This window comes from Microtus pennsylvanicus, chromosome X, assembly GCF_037038515.1.
Source record: "Microtus pennsylvanicus isolate mMicPen1 chromosome X, mMicPen1.hap1, whole genome shotgun sequence".
In the NCBI taxonomy this organism is placed as follows: domain Eukaryota; kingdom Metazoa; phylum Chordata; class Mammalia; order Rodentia; family Cricetidae; genus Microtus; species Microtus pennsylvanicus.
In genome coordinates, this window is record NC_134601.1 from 36,534,061 (window position 1) to 36,552,795 (window position 18,735).

Consider the following 18,735-nt stretch of genomic DNA (forward strand, 5'->3'; position numbering starts at 1 on the left):
TCTCAAGATAGGAAATGTCCTAGCCAAATGCCATTTGTAACAAGTGCACCACTAACATCATATTCAGTAAGACAAATGGAAGTTTGACCTCTAAGGTCTGGTATATGGCAAGAATGTCTACTTTAAGCACCCTTATTTTTAATTTAAATTTTTCTTCTCATTTGAGGTTATGGTTACTGATAGTTTTCCTGTGCTTCATTGGATGGCCCCACAACCTTTAATGGTTATCATATACACAAATGACATGAAATTAGTGGGGACCATTTTGTGTGAGACATGGAGGGAGTTAGAGGAAGAAAGTGGGGGACACATAATAATAATATTTCATTGTATACATGTATGGAATTCTCAATAATGAAGAAAACTTTAAAAATTTTGACCTTTATTCAAATCAGTTCTGAAAATATTAAAGCAAGCAATCAGACAAGAGAAATAAATAAAATGCATTCATTTTTTAAGAAGCAGATGAGCTGTCTATGCTGTCAGATGACATGCTGCAATATGTAGAAAATATGAGAAAACTCCATCGAAAAATTTATAACCAAAAAATATTTTGTAGCATTTTAGGACACAAAATTAACAGATAGCATTCAGTTGCATTTCATTTTCTTCTACCGCGTGCTACCATTCACAATGCTGAAAAGCAGATTCAAAGTTTCATGCATGGTAGGCAAACATAGAACCAGGTGAGCTACAGCCCCAGCAGATATGATGAAAATGTCAAAATCCTATTTTCTAGCATTATAAAATACGCAGAATTTTATTATTACACTTAATCGCCCACTGAATACTGTGGTGTCTTACTCCTACCATAAAAGATGAGTAAAACATTTTAACATTCACTCAAAAATATAGAAAGCTTTAAAAAGACAATAAAAACATATTGTACAAATAAAAAGTATAATTTTAGGACCATTTTCACGTTGAATTGTTTAAACTCAAAATTACATATGCATGTCACAAGTATATTTTTCATTGTCTTAGAGATTCATTATTTTCACGTGTTTGGGTGTTTTGCCTGTATGTAGTGTTTGGTTGGAAGTGTCACCCCAGACACTGGCATCCATATATCCAGAGTCTGGAATGTTTGGGTGGAAGTTTCATCCGAAGTCCCCTCCCCTGGAAGTTGCCTCAGTCCAGACTCCACCTCTGAGAAATCCCACCAAATGATGACTCTGCCCCAGAGATGATCAAGACCACTTCCACCAGGTATTTAAATTGTACCCTAGAGACCAAACATGTGGTTTCATCCTGCCCTATCTCCTCACTGCGTGGCTAGAAGGCTACCCGGGAGCATTGGTATCCATTAAACCTGGTCCTTTTCTAATTAAGATTCATTTGGTCTGATTTGGATTATTGCGTCAGTGGAAAGGTTTACCGGGATGCAAAAACTTCTCATGTATGTCTGTACACAGTGCCTTCAGAGGCCAGAAGTCAGTGTTGGAACCCTGGGAAATGAAGGTATGGATGGTTAGGACTCAACATTTATGTTCTGGGATCCAAACCTGGGTCCTCTGGAACAGCAGACGGTACTTTTTATTCCTGAACCATCTCTCCAACCCCTCCTTTTCATTTTTTATTTGCACATATTAATATTGCTCAAAGTTAATTCATAATAGCACTTTCATACCATGGGGGCCAGCCATGATAAGCTAAGTTCTTTACTTCCAAACGTTCTACCTGCCAGAGAAGAAATCAGCCATCCATAAATTTAGTAAGAGGCCTGAGTCTCAGTAGTTTACCCTGAGGCAATACCTGGTTGCAGGAGGAACCACAAGCTGAGATTACCTGACCACTGCCCCAAAACAGACCATTCAAAGGAAATGCCTAACATTCCAACCACTGTGGATAGGATCAGCTGCCATTGCATGTTCACCAGGACACCCCTAGGAAAATGTCAACCAATCAGAGGTCCTGAACCTCAGAAACCCCTCACCCCCACATTTACTACTATAAAAACCCAATTCTAATTGAGCTCGGGGCTCTTCAGTTATTCCAATACGTTGGGCATGCAGAGAGACCGAGTTTGCAAACTTGGTTAAAATAAAGGCCTTTTTTTTTTTTTAATATACAGGACTCGGTCTCCTTTTTTGCTTTTGCAGGGACTTTGCACATATGGGCATAACATACATGCAGAGAAGTGCTTTAGTCCCCCATTACTTTTTAATTCCTTCCAATCTGCCCTTCCTGCAATGGTCTCCCTTTTAATTTCATAGGCTTTCGTTAGACTCAGATTCCAAATAAGACAGAAAAAACGACTCTATTTGTTTTTATGGGAATAGCTTATTTTACTTAGCATCTATTTTCCTGAAAATGATATAATTTCATTCTTTATGGCCCAGACTAATTGAATACTTTTGTTCTTGTTAATTACCCAGACTTAAACAGGGGGATGCAGGAGAATACAGATGACTTGCAAATCCACAGGGAGTCTAACTTCTAGGGAAGATAACCCACAGACCAAGCCTTCCAGGGAAGCAGGTGGACTCCCTCTGTTCTTCCTGATCCAATCGCCAGTCTTATCCCTAGCTCTGCTGCAGAAAAACTGCTGAAGCCTTCCCTTCCCCAATGCCCCATCCCTTGTGTCTCCCACAGACCTTTCCTTTCTAACAACCTTCCAGCCCCCAACTCCAGCAGGTGCACCCTGCTAATCCACAGGCTAGGCCTCCCAGGGAAACAGGTTGGCTGACTGCAGCTATTCACCTCTCCTGCTCTTCCACTTCTGTCAGTCTCATTCCCAGCTCTGTAGACCACCTCCTGGGCTCTCCCTTTCCTCTCTGACCCCATCCCAATGAACTCCCTTTTCTGATCCAATCTATTTGTATAGATAAAAGGGCTCACAATCTTCCCAGTACATTGGATTATTGCTGATATTCAGCAGCTTTAAATGGTTGGCTTGAGGGCACTCAGCTAGAAACTTGAAATCATTGCAAGAAAGTTCACAGAATGTTAGATGTAAGAAATTCAAACTGGTTGGTAGGACTCTTCAGAGAGAAAACAGAAAAGGATTTCTAAAAACTGTGGATTAGAAGAGGGGAACTATATCTGTGAAACTAGAACAAACTGTTTTGCACATCAGCAGCAAATGATGTGAGCTTTCACACAATAGTCTTGTGGGTCTGTGAGAGATACTTTACCACCCTGGCAAATACTAGTTTAACTTTTACAATATGTTGAACATATTCTTATAAAGTTGTGTGAAAAACTTAGTGAAAATACTATCAACTTAGGAAATACAACATAACCAAAGGGGGAGCTAGTTCACCTGCTCAGAAGAGAGGGGACAGAAGGAGCAACCAACTAGAAGCTCCCTTTGACCAGTCCATAAATAACAGCCTTTCCAATCATGGCCTGAACCTTGGAGATTTTCCTCATGATGTGACATTACCATATACGAGTGTATGACTATGTGCACCTGTGCCGGAACATAAAGTCTTTCAATTCCCCCTCTTTAACTCTCAATGGCCAGAGGAGAACTGCATTGTTCTTTTGACCTCAATGTTTCTGGAATGAGCTCAGTGCCTACATGCTCATCTGACTATGCTTTTTGTAACCCCATTTTTGCCTTCAACTATAGAACAATACCATTCCATGGCTGTTTTAAAACTCCCAGCATTGCCCATTCTGAGGTAGAAGGAGAAAGGGTTATGGGAAGCTTAAGGATATCTAAGAATTATCTCTCTCATCGTAAAAACAGGCTGCTATTGGAAACCCAGTATTTATCCCAGGCCCTTATCTCAGGACAGTTTCAACATGATCTGTGATGGCAAAAGAATACAAACTGAGTTCATTTAGATGGTCCATACACCTCAGCTGTGAGACACAATTCCAAAACCTTTCTCATTCAAAGGTCTACAAGGGACTTTAGACTGACAAAGTCTGCTCAGGTGTCCCAAATGAGTCAAAAGGATGATGAACTCACTCAGACAGCCCTGAAACACTGACAGATGATCAAGGCATTTGAGATCTAAATGGTTAAGGGTGTTTCTACTATCACCCAATTTATGGATTTCCAAATCTCAGCAGCACAGGTGCAAAGAACCTGAACTCTCTTCTATTTTATTCAGAAGCAGAGCCAAATATTCACATTCCCTTAAAGTGCTACCGCTTCTGAGGGAAATGTTCACTATTAATTCTATAGTCTTATTAGAGGGTTGAACCTCAGGATCTGAACTTGCAATACAATGCTGGTCCTTGATCTTCAAGATAGAGTGCTCCAAGTGAGCACAGGAGAACAAGCATGCAGGCGACATAGTACTGATCTCCAGGCAGACGATCTTGCAGCCAGAATCCTCCCTTAAATCTAGGATCCTCAGTTTAAGGCTCCTGTAGGGAAAAGAGAACACAGAACACTAAGAGCTAGAAACATTATTATAACCAAGCTGTATCAATGACAACATGTAGTGACAAAATCATCTTTCTTTTTCTTCTTCTTTTTGTCATTCCATACACCAAATACCAGCAAGATTTTGTCATGTTAATACTATATCCTTTACTATTTTCTGTAATCAACTAATGTTCATAATACCTTGATATCCCTGTTTTCATGAAACATCTCCGTTTTGTATATTTATCAACAGCAGCCTCTCTCACCTCTATAACAAAATTAAAACCCTCTGTAAGACATCAGAGTTTTTAAGATAACCACAACTGATGTACCAACCAACTCACATTGATTTTCATTATTCACTGTTACCTAACTATGAGAGATTATCTGGTCCCCACTTGCAATAAGTTCCAGGATAATGTTTTGTTACCTTACCATATACATATTATACACATTCTTATTGAAAAGCTGAGTTCTTGGCAGTAAGGCCGGAAGACCATCATTCATACCTTTCAGTTCCCTGTGTTTTTTGTGTGCTTAATTTTCTAATGTAGAGATAAAAAAGGGTGGAGCCTTGACCATTGCTGTCGGTGTCTTGTTATGCCCATTCAATTGAGGAGACAGCAGTGAACAACAGAACAAAAGTTATCACTAAACAGCACACGTCATTTTTTTGTTTGCCACCAATCCTCAGCAATTTTAACATTTATGTCTTTCTTCTATGCAATAATAACATGATAATGCAAATATGTGAACAGTGTCTTTAATCACTTACATTCCATATTCAACATTGTAAGATGATGTAAGATGATGTTTTGTTACCATTGGTTTATAAAGAATATGCTTTGGGCCTAAGGCAGTACAGAAGAGAGCAGGGTGGGAATGTCAGGTATATATAGAGGAAAAAAGAAGGCAGAGTCAGGGAGATGCCATGTAGCTGCCAAAAGAGACAAATGACCCAGAACCTTAGCGGTAAACCATGAACCTCATGGTAAAAACAAAATAATAGGAATGGGTTAATTTAAGATATGAGAATTAGTTCATTAAAAGCCTGAGCTAATAGGCCAATCAGTGTTGTAATTAATATAGTTTCTGAGTGATTATTTTGGGATTATTCATCTGGGAATGAACAGGCAGTCTCTACATACGGTGATACACTATTTACAAATTGGCCTCAAGTTACTGGACTAACAAGAGAAGCAGGCTGTGGTGTAACCTCCTATGTCTTAACATGTCTCTATTATACAGGGTCTTATCTAAATCCTGAGTTCTGAAGAGGTAGGAATTGAAGACATTCCAACATGGCTGTCAGGAGTTCACTATGGGATTCATGCACAGTTAATGTTCCAATATGGAGACAGGTAAAGGGTCAACCCTTCACCATTTCCTTCACTATATTCTTATGCACACCCTTAAATGCAGTGGAGAGGAGTGGAACAAAAAGCTTCCTTGGGATCTTCTCAAGAGCATGTATGGCTGCAGATTGATTGCTGAGGAGTTGATATATAGCAAGATCCAAGAGTTTGTTTGGTTTCTTGTTGTCCATCTTAATGAGCCTGTATAAGGGTAAGAAACTTTTAGAAAACTTGACAGATGTAGCAGGAGGGGCTGCTTGTTGGGGTATCTGTCCAGCCCAGTTCCCATAGAAGTAAGCCCCAAAGAAATTACAGGGAGTATGCATTAACGGTAAACTGATTGACCCATTGGCTCAGGTTTCTTATTTGCTCTTATCACTTATATTAACCCATTATTCTTATCTATGTTAGCCACATGGCTCTGTACCTTTCTCAGTGGGGTAGATCACATGTTGCTTCTTCTGTGGTCTGGGCAGTACTGGTGAGGAATGGGCTTCCATCTTCCTAGAATTCTCCTGTTCTCATCACCCTGCCTCTACTTTCTCTCTGATTGACCCGCCTTTAGTTCCTGCCTGGCCAATCAGCCTTTATTTAACACATGATTGACAGAATACATACAATTCTCCCTCACCACTTCCCCCTCCTTTTTTTAAACAAAGAAAATTATCCATAGTCCATTTTATGGGAATGTGAGCATAGTATTCCAGGCTACTTCCACTTGTTTGGGGGCACTGATAATCTGAAGGGGACCTAAAGATAATTTAGAGTTACGATCAAGTCCTGACTGGAGTATCCTGTGAGTCTTGATCATCTTAGGCAGCAGTCATTTTTTTTTTTGGCAAAAATCATTGTTTTGTTTTCTTTTTTTGACTTCCACCTCCTCCCCTCCTCCCATTTCCTTCCCACTCTCCCCACTCCCACTCCACCCTCCCTCTACAGTCCTAAGAAAAGTCAGGGTGCCCTGCCCTATGGGAAGTACAAGGCCTTCCCCCTCCATACAGGTCTAGGGAGGTATGCATCCAAACAGACTAGGCTCCCATAAAGCCAGTACATTCAGTAGAATCAAAACCCAACGCCATTATCATTGGCTTCTCAGTCAGCCCTAGTTGTCAGCCACGTTCAGAAAGTCTGGTTTGATCTCATGCTAGTTTAGTCCCAGTCTAGCTGACCTTGGTGAGCTCCCATTAGATCAGTTCCAGCATCTCTATGGGTAGACCCACCCTGACTTCCTTGTTCATGTTCTCCCTCCTTCATCTCTAATAAAATAGTACTAATATTAGTAAAAACCTGTGTATTATCGGATCACGATGGATTAAAGTTAGAATTCAACAACAATATTACCCCCAGAAAGCCTACAAACTCATAGAAGAATTAGAAGCTGTTATCAAAAATCTCCGTACCAAAAAAAAAGCCGAGGACCAGATGGTTGCAATGCAGAATTCTACTAGAACTTCCAAGAATACCTAATACCTATACTCTTTAATGTATTTCACAATATAAAAACAGAAGAGTCATTGCCCAAATCCTTTTATGAAGATACAGTTACTCTGATACCAAAAACACACAAGGACTCAACCAAGAAAGAGAATTACAGGCCAGTCTCACTTATGAACATTGACGGAAAAATCGTCAATAAAATACTGGCAAACCGTATCCAAGAACACATTAGAAAAATTATCCATTATGATCCAGTAGGCTTCATCCCAGAGATACTGGGATGTTTCAACATACGAAAATCTATCAATGTAATCCATCATATAAATAAAACTGAAAGAAAAAAAAACATGATCATTTCATTAGGTGCTGAAAAAGCATTTGACAAAATTCAACATCCCTTTATGATAAAGGTCTTGGAGACATTAGGTATAGAAGGGTCATACCTAAATATAATAAAACTATTTACAGCAAGCGGACAACTAACATCAAATTAAATGGAGAGAAACTCAAAGACATCCCACTAAAATCAGGAGCACGACAAGGCTGTCCACTCTTTCCATACCTCTTCAATATAGTGCTTGAAGTTCTAGCAAGAGCAATAAGACAACATAAAGGGACCGAAGGAATTCGAATTGGAAAGGAAGAAGTTAAACTTTCTTTATTTGCAGATGATATGATAGTGTACATAAGCAACCCCAAAACCTCCACCAAAGAACTCCTACAGGTGATAAACACCTTTAGTAACATGGCAGGATAGAAGATCAACTCCAAAAAAATCATTTGCCCTCCTATACACAAAGGATATGGAAGCAGAGAGAGAAATCAGAGAAGTATCACATTTCACGATAGCCACAAATAGCATAAAATATCTTGGGATAACTCTAACCAAGAAAGTGAAAGATCTATTTGACAAGAACTTTAAGTCTTTGAAGAAAGAAATTGAAAAGGATACCAGAAATGGAAGGGTGTCCCTTGCTCTTGGATTGAGAGGACCAACATAGTAAAAATGGCAATTCTACCAAAGGCAATTTATAGATTCAATGCAATCCCCACTAAGGCTTCATCAAAATTCTTTACAGATCTTGAGAGGACAATAATTAACTTTATATGGAAAAACAAAAAACCCAGGATAACCAAAAGAATCCTATACAATAAAGGAACTTCTGGTGGCATTACCATCTCCGACTTCAAACTCTATTACAGAGCTACAGTATTGAAAACAGCTTGGTATTGGCATAAAAACAGAGAAGTCGACAAATGGAATCGAATAGAAGGACCCGGATATTAACCCTCAATTCTATGAACATGTGATTTTCGATAAATGAGCTAAAAGTATACAATGGAAAAAAAAAGACATCTTCAACAAATGGTGCTGGCACAACTGGATATCAACCTGTAAAAGAATGAGAATAGATCCATATCTATCACCATGCAGAAAACTCAAGTCTAAATGGATAAATATCAATCTGAACAAACTGAACTTGATAGAAAAAAAAAAGTGGGAAGGAATCTACAACATATGGGCACAGGAGATTACTTCCGATGTATAACACCAGCAGCACAGACATTAAGGGTTTACATTGAATAAATGGGACCTACTGAAACTGAGAACCTTCTGGAAAGCAAAGGACACTGTCACTAAGACAAAAAGGCAACCCACTGACTGGGAGAAGAGCTTCACCAACCCCGCAACAGACAATGGTCTGATCTGCAAAATATATAAAGAACTCAAGAAACTAGACATTAAAATGCTAATTAAATTAAATGCCCCAATTAAAAAATGGGGCACTGATCTGAACAGAGAATTCTCAACAGAAGAAGTTCAAATGGCCAAAAACACTTAAGGTCATGCTCAACCTTCTTAGCGATCAGGGAAATGCAAATCAAAACAACTTTGAGAAATCATCTTACACCTGTCAGAATGGCTAAAATCAAAAACACCAATGATAGCCTTTGCTGGAGAGGTTGTGGAGTAAGGGGTACCCTCATCCATTGCTGGTGGGAATGCAAACTTGTACAACCACTTTGGAAATCAGTGTGGCAGTTTCTCAGGGTATTCGGACCCAGCAATATCACTCTTGGGAATATACCCAAGAGAGGCCCTATCATACAACAAAAGTATATGCTCAACTATGTTCATAGCAGCATTGTTTGTAATAGCAAGAACCTGGAAACAACCTAGATGCACTTCAATGGAAGAATGGATGAAGAAAGTATGGAATATATACATATTAGAGTATTACTCAGCAGTAAAAAAAGGGACTTCTTGATTTTGCATACAAATGGATGGAAATAGAAAACACTACCTTGAGTGAGGTAAGCCAGACCCAAAAAGAGGAACATGGGATGTACTCACTCATATTTGGTTTCTAGCCATAAATAAAGGACATTGAGCTTATTTATAATTCACGATCCTAGAGAAGCTAAATAAGAAGGTGAATCCATAGACAAACATATAGGCATCCTGCTGAATATTAACCTTCATCAGGCGATGAAAGGAGACAGAGACAGAGACCCACATTGGAGCACCAGACAGAAATCTCAAGGTCCAAGTCAGGAGCAGAAGGAGAGGGAGCACGAGCAAGGAACTCAGGACCGCGAGGGGTACACCCACACACTGAGAAAATGGGCATGTTCTATTGGGAATTCACCAAGGTCAGCTGGCCTGGGTCTGAAAAAGCATGGAATAAAACCAGACCTGCTGAAAATAGTGGACAATGAGGACTACTGAGGACTCAAGAACAATGGCAATGGGTTTTTGATCCTACTGCACGTACTGGCTTTGCGGGAGCCTAGGAAGTTTGGATGCTCACCTTACTAAACCTGGATGGAGGTGGGCGGTCCTTGGACTTCCCACAGGTCAGGGAACCCTGATTGCTCTTCGAGCTGATGAGGGAGAGAGACTTGATCGGGGGAGGGGGAGGGAAATGGGAGGCGGTGGTGAGGAGGAGGCAGAAATCCTTAATAAATAAATAAATTTAAAAAATGGGGCACTGAACTGAACAGAGAATTCTCAATAGAAGAAGTTTAAACGGCCAAAAGACACTTAAGGTCATGCACAACCTCCTTAGCGATCAGGGAAATGCAAATCAAAACAACTTTGAGATACCATCTTACACCTGTCAGAATGGCTAAAATCAAAAACACCAATGATAGCCTTTGCTGGAGAGGTTGTGGAGTAAGGGGTACACTCATCCATTGCTGGTGGGAATGCAAACTTGTGCAACCACTTTGGAAATCAGTGTGGTGGTTTCTCAGGAAATTCAGGATCAACCTACTTCTGGATCCAGCAATGCCACTCTTGGGAATATACCCAAGAGATGCCCGATCATATGACAAGGGCATTTGTTCAACTATGTTCATAGCAGCATTATTTGTAATAGCTAGAACCTGGAAACAACCTAGATGTCCTTCAATGGAAGAATGGATGAAGAAAGTGTGGCACATCTACACATTTGAGTACTAGTCAGCGGTAAAAAACAATGACTTCTCGAATTTTGCATGCAAATGGATGGAAATAGAAAACACTATTCTGAGTGAGGTAACACAGACCCAAAAAGATGAACATGGGATGTACTCACTCATTATTGGTTTCTAGCCATAAATAAAGGTCACTGAGTCTATAATTTATATCGTAAAGAAGCTAAATAAGAAGGTGAACCTAAAGAAAAACATATAGTTATTATCCCTGCTATGGGAAATAGACAAGATTGTTGGGCAAAAAATTGGGATCTTGGGGGTGGGGTGGGATGGGGGTAAAGGGAGAAGGGGAGAGAAAAGTGAGAAGGGGAGGATGAGGGGAACTTGGGGAAACGGGATGATTGGGGATAAAACAAGGTTGGATAGAGGAGCAGGGAATCACATAACTTAATTAAGGGAACCACCTTAGGGTTGGTAAGAGACTTGAACCTAGAGTGGCTCCCAGATGCCCAGGGCAATGTCCCCAGTTAGTTCCTTGGGCAGCTGAGGATAGGGAACCTGAAATGACCCTAGCCTATAGCCATTCTGATGAATATCTTGCATATCACCATAGAACCTTCATCTAGCGATGGATGGAGATAGAACAGAGACCCACACTGGAGCACTGGACTGAGCTTCCAAGGTCCCAATGAGGAACAGAAGGAGGGAGAACATGAGCATGTAAGTCAGGACCACGAGAGGTGCACCCACCCACTGAGACAGTGGGGCTGATCTATTGGGAGCTCACCAAGGCCAGCTGGACTGTGACTGAAAAAGCATGGTATAAAACCGGACTCTCTGAACATGGCGAACAATGAGGGCTGATGAGAAGCCAAGGACAATGGCATGGGGTTTTGTTCCTACTTCATGTTCTGGCTTTGTGGGAGCCTAGCCAGTTTGGATGTTCACCTTCCTAGACCTGGATGGAGGGGGGGGACCTTGGACTTTCCACAGGGCAGGGAACCCTGACTGCTCTTCGGACTGGAGAGGGAGGGAAAGAGGAGTAGGAGGAGGGGGAGAGGGGCTTGAGGAGGGGGAGGGAAATGGGAGGCTGGGAGGAGGCGGAATTTTTTTTCAGTAAAAAAAAAAAAAAAGATGTTCTATCTATAGTAAAAGCAATCACCAGGAAAGCAAAGTGTTTTTTTACCTGTAAAGCTGTTCGCCTGGCTATGTTTCTGAACTTGTTACAAAGTAGCAGCCAATTGCTTAAAAGCAACAGTCCTCAAATGGATCTCTATTTTGATTGCTTCTACAGACTAAACCTATGTCTCTGCATGTCTCTCTCTGTGTATTAGAAGGTGAAGAAAAAGCCCCTCCTTCTGTCTTTTGTTTTGTTTTGTTGAGACAGGGTTTCTCTGTAGCTTTGGAGCCTGTCCTGGAACTAGCTCTTGTAGACCAGGCTATCCCCAAACTCAGAGATATAAGCCTGCCTCTGCCTCCCAAGTGCTGGGATTAAAGGCATGTGCCACCCCAGCCCGGAAGCCCTCCTTCTGTCTTATTTGGTTCTTATGACTGCAGATGTGACAGTGAGAAGCACAGCCTACATTCCGAGTGAACTTTGCTCACATTTACCGATAGTGTTCATCAACAGATCAATGGATAAAGGAAATTTGATGTCTCTCTCTCTCTCTCTCTCTCTCTCACAGACACACACACACACACACACACACACATAAGATATGATAGAGGAAGAGTAACTACTTAGGGAGAGAAGGGGAACTAGGAGAAAAAGGAAAGAGTACAAAAGAGCATGAACAAACTACAATGATATGTGTGTATGGAAATGTCATATTGAAACTCATTATTTCCTATACTAAGATGAATTACTCCTTAGTCCCAGCAAGTTGAGAGGTGAGAGGGAGAGCCTGGCTTTGAAGATGACCTTGCGTCTATAAAATATTAAAAGTTCAAGGTAGGAGCTATAGATTATCCATCATTATAGTTGAAAGTGGATGGCCTGGTGAATTTAAATTCAAAATATTAAAGTGTTCAAAACCTTGGAGTGGTTTCTGAGTCAGACTACCAGTCCATATCTGGTCTATGGCACTTCTTGTGATGATTTTCAAAAATTAATTTAACATTCATTCACCTCTGTGCTCTTATTTTAAAAATGAAAGTAAAAGTAACACTTACTTCATATGTTTAATTTCAAAATTTAAATTGGTTAGTGTTCATAAATGCCTTTGAGTAGAGCCTCGCGAATTAAGTGAGCAATGAAGGCTAGCTATTACTGCATTCACCATTACACTTTGCTCTCTCAAATTTATCGAAAATGCAACCAACGTGCGCCAACGTTTCTATTTGGACATCCTTGTCGCCAGCACATTTCACTCTCGAAATTTTAAATAATTCTTCCAAACAATTCTTTGAAAGTTTTTCATTCTGGTGAGGATTCCAAATGAAGAGAGTTTTAATGTTCATTCCAAGTGACACAGTAAAAGACCAAATAATGTTATTATGTCTAATTCATGATTCCATCTAAGATTTATTTTCATAACCCAAAGCTATCCATTTTAAGTCCTATAGCTACATAGCCTTGTTTTTATTCCCCTTCTGTGAACTTCTTGACTGCTTGAGTCATATTGCATATTTGTAATCTCTAAAAGGGATATAGTTCTTTGGACATAGTATATGTTAAACAATGTTAAAAATATCTTGGAATGTGCTAGAATTCCTCCTCCTCCATTTTTCCCAGGTAGCTAAAGCATCACTAGCATTAACTATTCATTTTCAGGAGTGAGAGTCCTTTTCTTTTTATCAAGTGGGCAAGTAGGCACTTGCAAAGCTCTTGCCCTACTCCTCTTCAGAAAATATAAACAATCATCTTCCCAAGAATCCTGCTATATTTTCTGATATCATGACAACACTATGTAGCTAAAAATGAGAGAAACATTAAGTTCAGAACTCTCGAGCATGTCTCTCAGGAGTTTCTTGAGAAAGAATTAGAAAACTCCTTTAAATTAATGGAAGTCCTGAACTCACAGAAAAGAAGAATACACCTAACTGACTTTGACCTAAAATGGCATTTAAGCCAAAGTCTGGGAAATTATAGTATCTAAGAGATGCCACACTAAAATAGGTACCCGTCCGAGCATTCTTGGTGAGTGTGTGCTCCATGTCTACGTAAATGGTTGGCTTGTAGTCAGAGCAAAAATTATTACGTCATTTGTTGAATGGATTAAACAATTCTAATAAAAAACATGAGTAGAAAAAATATTAAGCAAGCAACATATAACAAAAGTGTTGCTAAGCATTCTATTTCAAGGAGTCTAAATAATGTAGAAGGTAACTACAATTATCTTGCCTCTTACTGGATAATACTCACATCTTGATTAACCCATGTCTATTACTGAGTGTAGAACCATGAGGTGGTGGCTTACCAGGAAGGATCTTAACCTACATCCCTCTTGAAGAGGTGAGCTATAGCATCTGTCTCACTGCCTTATTCCTCCCAGCATCTGTTCTGTCTTCCCCACCTACCTATGTTCTGACCTATCAGGCCAAGCAGTTTTCTTTATTAATTAACCAATGAAAGCAACAGATAGATAGAAGACCCACCTATATCAGTGTGTGATTTCTTTCTGGGTCTCCCAACATTGGAATCTGCTAGGAGCAAAGAGTGGTGTGTTAAATAGAGTTCTCTTGCCTTGTCTACCATTTATGAAACTGCTGATCCTGGACTAGCCAAGGGTCAGGCCTTCAACATGTCCATCTTCTTTGGGAGCATCTCTTCTTTGTATAGCAACAGCATCTACTCCACACACTCTGCTTTCCAAGCCTTAGGGCTATGCAGGTGCTCCCATGTTCAACATTCTCCAGAGTTTATATTTCGGGTTCTGCCTACTTACCAAATTGAGGAGCCCTTGAACACTTTGAAGAGTGGGGAAGGGGAGCAAAGAGAGGACTGAGATCTGAGCAGGAGGCTCAGGCTCTGTGTTTTCTTAAGTCACCCCTCAGCGAACGTTCTGTGGGAGGAAGGAGGCTGTGGAAATCAAGCCTTCCAATGGGTCTGAGTTTCTGTTTTCCATCCAGCCGGTTGTGAAATGCATGGCAGAAAGGTACCTCTAGAAGTCAAACTTCCTGCCGACCTCGGGTGACAGTAACAGTTCCTTACACTTACATGGAGAGCTGGGCTAGAAACCACCATTCCCTTAGCACCCTAATCAGATGCCAACCTGAAAGGATCAGCATGTCCATATCTGCTTCCCCTTTCTCTGTAATATTGCCTACAGCTATCTTCCACTCAAGGGCTGTATCAGGCTGTTCTCAGGCTCTCTGACGTAACCCTAGTCCTCATGACACCAGAGTAACGAAGGTCAAACACTTGGTTCCTTCTCATGATGGCACCTAGCCACTGTGATTGGGGAAGGGCACAATGAACATCCTGTGTGATGCCAACCTATCATGAAGCAGTCACTATCTCACTAAATTCCCCAGCGTGACGCCAGCATTGCAAGAAGAGTGGGTTTGTCCTACGAGTAGGACTACCAGTCACTCTTCCCCAGGCCCACCTGGTACGCTTTGGCTGAACCATCTGCTTTCTGAATAGGACTTCTTGAGTCCTGTGGAGTAGCTGAGAAAGGGGACCCGAAATACATTCAATAGGTAATGTGGGGTGACTTTAAGAAAAGTTACCTTGAGTGGATTTCTGTCACTGCTAGGTAACAATGGGGAAGATAATGGTTGCTGGAGCTATGTCTCAGAATGGGCAGGCGCTGGGCTAGAAGCGGGTCTCTTCCAGGCATTCTGAGGCAGGCTAGAGAGCAGGAGGCAGACACTCGGCAGAGCTTAGGCGGCCTCGCAGGCAGCTGAGGTGGCAGGGCCCAGCCAGTCCCCTCCTGCGCGGACCCCCGAAGCCTAGCGAAGAAAACTGAAGGTCCAGTTGATTGGATTTCAGTACTATGTCATAACAGACAGATAATCGTCCACTTGCTCATCAAGATGGAAAACTCAGATTCTAGCGATCAAGGAAATGACCAATCTGCAGGACAGCGCAGAAGGCTAGTGATTCGCTTGGATCGGGAAGAAGCTTTCCATCGATTTGTAAATAATCTGAGCGGAGAAGAATATCGACTTCTGAGAGACAACAATTTGCTAGGCACCCCAGGTCAAAGTACTGGGGAGGAGCTCTTCAGAAGACTACAGCAAGTTAAAGAGGGGCCGCCTCTGCCGCCGCCGCCGCAGAGCTCAGAAGAAAATGGAGACTCTTCAGATGACGAGTCCATTGGTGACTCCGTAATAGATTGGCTTAGCTCTGTCAGACAGACTGGCAATACAACAAGAAGTGGTCAGAGAGGAAAGCAGTCCGGGAGGGCAGTGAGCCACACTAATCCAAACAGTGGTGATTTCAGATTCAGTTTAGAGACAAATGTTAACCGTAATAATGGAAGCCAAACCTCAGAGAATGAAAATGAACCATCTGCTACACGTCTTAGTGCAGAAAACATGGATCGCAGCCTCCAAAGGCAAGTGGAAAATTCAGCATTTGAGATATCATCTGCCAGAACACCTAGGTCACAACACAGTTCTGCTGAAGCATTAACAGATGTGCCATCCACCAGAGGTCGGAGGAGGGCAAGAAGCCCGAAACCAGAACACCAGCGAAGAACCAGAGCCAGAGCTGAAAGAAGTAGGTCTTCTCTGCGCCCAGCAAATGAAATTCCGCGAAGATCTCATCATAGCATCTCATCTCAGACTTTTGAGCAGCCTTTGGTAAACGAGATCGAGGGAAGTTCTAGAGCCCCTCACCATGGGACTTTGAGACACCAGATAACTGGACCTGACTTGCTAGGTAGAGGTCGTTTTGTGGCGGCTGGGTCAAGAAATTCTGCCTCTCAAGGGACAAGCTCTTCAGACACAGATACCAATGGTGAAGCGGCAGGATCTGGTCAAATACCTCCAACCAGAGACCTTCAAGTCAGAAGAGTTCTGCTGGCAGAAGACCGGCAGAGAGATGGCATAGCTAGCAGAACTCGGTCAAGGTCTCAGATCCCAAACAACACGGTCACTTATGAAAGTGAACCTGGAGGTTTTATAGGCACCTTTACACTTTCTGAACGTGCAGCTGGGAGAAGCTATGTGAGTACTCCCAGGTTTACCACTCTTACAATCTCCAATAGTGGATCATGGGAAACTACATCTCTTCCGATTCAAACCAGGTTAAGGCAGGGAACAACAGCTTTTGGTGAGCTTCCATGGAGTGGAAGAGGGAGCTCAGGTGGTACCAACTCTGCTTCCGTCTCCAGCTACAACCCTGGCTTCAGTTCCATTGATCAATATTCAGAAAGTATCTCACAGATGTTTGAAGGAGGTATTGAAGCAACCCGACTTTACCCCTTTAATGACAACCACCTAAGTAGAGGACCCACCAATGTCCAGATTAATAACTTGGCGACGAGAAGTTTTGGTGAAAACGATGCATTGAAAACATGTACTATTTACATTACTGAATATACGGAAGGCGACAAACTTTGCATGCTACCTTGCTCCCATGAGTACCATGTCCACTGCATCAACCGCTGGTTATGGGAGAATAACACCTGTCCCATTTGTCGCAGGGTCGTCTTTTCTTCCTGGAACAGAACTCTCGAAGCTGTGTTGCTGGAATAGTGACCGGCAAATGGAAATCGCTTCCTTTATCTCCATGTTTTTGCGCGGAGCTTTAATATAAAGTCACAACCTGCATCGAGTCATTGCTTTCTGAGGGAATCGTGTCTTTTCTCTAGTTTCTCTTTCAGAATAGAAAGAATATTTCAGACGCGACGTGCATGTGGACACTTTTGAATAGCACTCCTATCTCTTGGGTTCTGTAGGATGAATACAAGTAATTTCAGTGGTCGCCTGGCTAGCTTATGCCTCAAAATAACAACACACAAACCGTATTCATTTAAACACTGCCTCCCCCATTTCTATTAATGTGTGTAGCACCAAGGTGTGCTTACCGGGAAGATTCCAGCCTACATCCATCCTGGGTCAGAGTTTCATCACGTCTTCCCTGGAGCAGGGAGCATGGCATCTGAGCTCACTTCCTTTTTCTCCCAGCATTGTGTTCTGTTTACTCCACCCACCTATGTTCTAACATACCAGGGCCAAGCAGTATCTTTATTAATTAACCAATGACCTTCCTCCATCACCATTATGTGTGTTTTGAACTTTTTGTTTCTAGCTATCAATTGGGAGATTCTTTAAACTTTACCAAGTATTGCCTATCTGGGGACATGCCTTTATAAATGTGTAGTCTTGGTCACTTGGGGGCATACCTTTGAAGGCTATCCCCTTTTCGAGGGTATTTTTGTTGTTGTTGTTGTTGTTGCTGTAGTCTCTTTGGTGTTCTGTATGCATCTTGTACCGTCATAGGAATATCCTTCTTTAGTTTGGAAAAGATTTCTTCTATAATTTTGTTGAATATATTTTCTGGGCCTTTGAGCTGTAATTGTTTTCTTTCTTCTACCCTTATTATTCTTAGGTTTGGTCTTTTTATGGTGCCCCAGATTTCCTGGATGTTTTGTGTTAAGAGTATGTTGGATATGTTATTTACTTTAATCAATGAGTTTATTTCCTCTATAGTTTCTTTAGCATTTGAGATTCTTTCTTCTATCTCTTGTATTCTGTTGGTTATACTTGTCTCTGAAGGTTCTGTTTGTTTACCCAGATTTTCCATATCCAGCCTTCTCTCGGTTTGCGTTTCCTTCATTATGTTCATTTCATTTTTCAAGTCTTGAATTGTTTCAATTACCTGTTTTATTGTTTTTTTTTCTTCTTTTTCTTGGGTATTTTTGAGAGATTTATTCATTTCTTCTACCATTTTGTTTGTCTTCTCTGTTACTTAAAGTAGTTTTTCACATCCTGTTTAAGGTCCTCTATTATTTTCATAATGTTATGTTTAAAGTTGATTTCTCCTCCTTCTTCTGCAATAAGGCATTCAAGTCTTCTTATTGAGTGATCCCTATATTCTGGTGTTATCATATTGTCTTTCAGGTTGTTGGAGGAATACTTGCTTTGGTGCCTGCCCATCTCTTCCTTCAAATGCAGTCTGGAGAGCGTTGGCGTCTTAGTCTTATCTTTGCTGTGACTGACTCTCTTGGTGGCTCTCCTCAGTGCAGGAGTAGGAACTGTTCCAAGGCCAAGGACCTCACAGATAATTGTGCAGGCTTTTTG

General features: G+C 41.3%; 2 pseudogenes; one reads left to right on the top strand and one right to left on the bottom strand.

Moving 5' to 3' along the window:
* Positions 1-482: 482 nt before the first annotated feature.
* LOC142841566 (PRAME family member 8-like) lies at positions 483-5,873 on the bottom strand (annotated as a pseudogene).
* A 9,646-nt stretch (positions 5,874-15,519) lies between these two features.
* LOC142841567 (E3 ubiquitin-protein ligase RLIM pseudogene) lies at positions 15,520-17,187 on the top strand (annotated as a pseudogene).
* Positions 17,188-18,735: the final 1,548 nt, after the last annotated feature.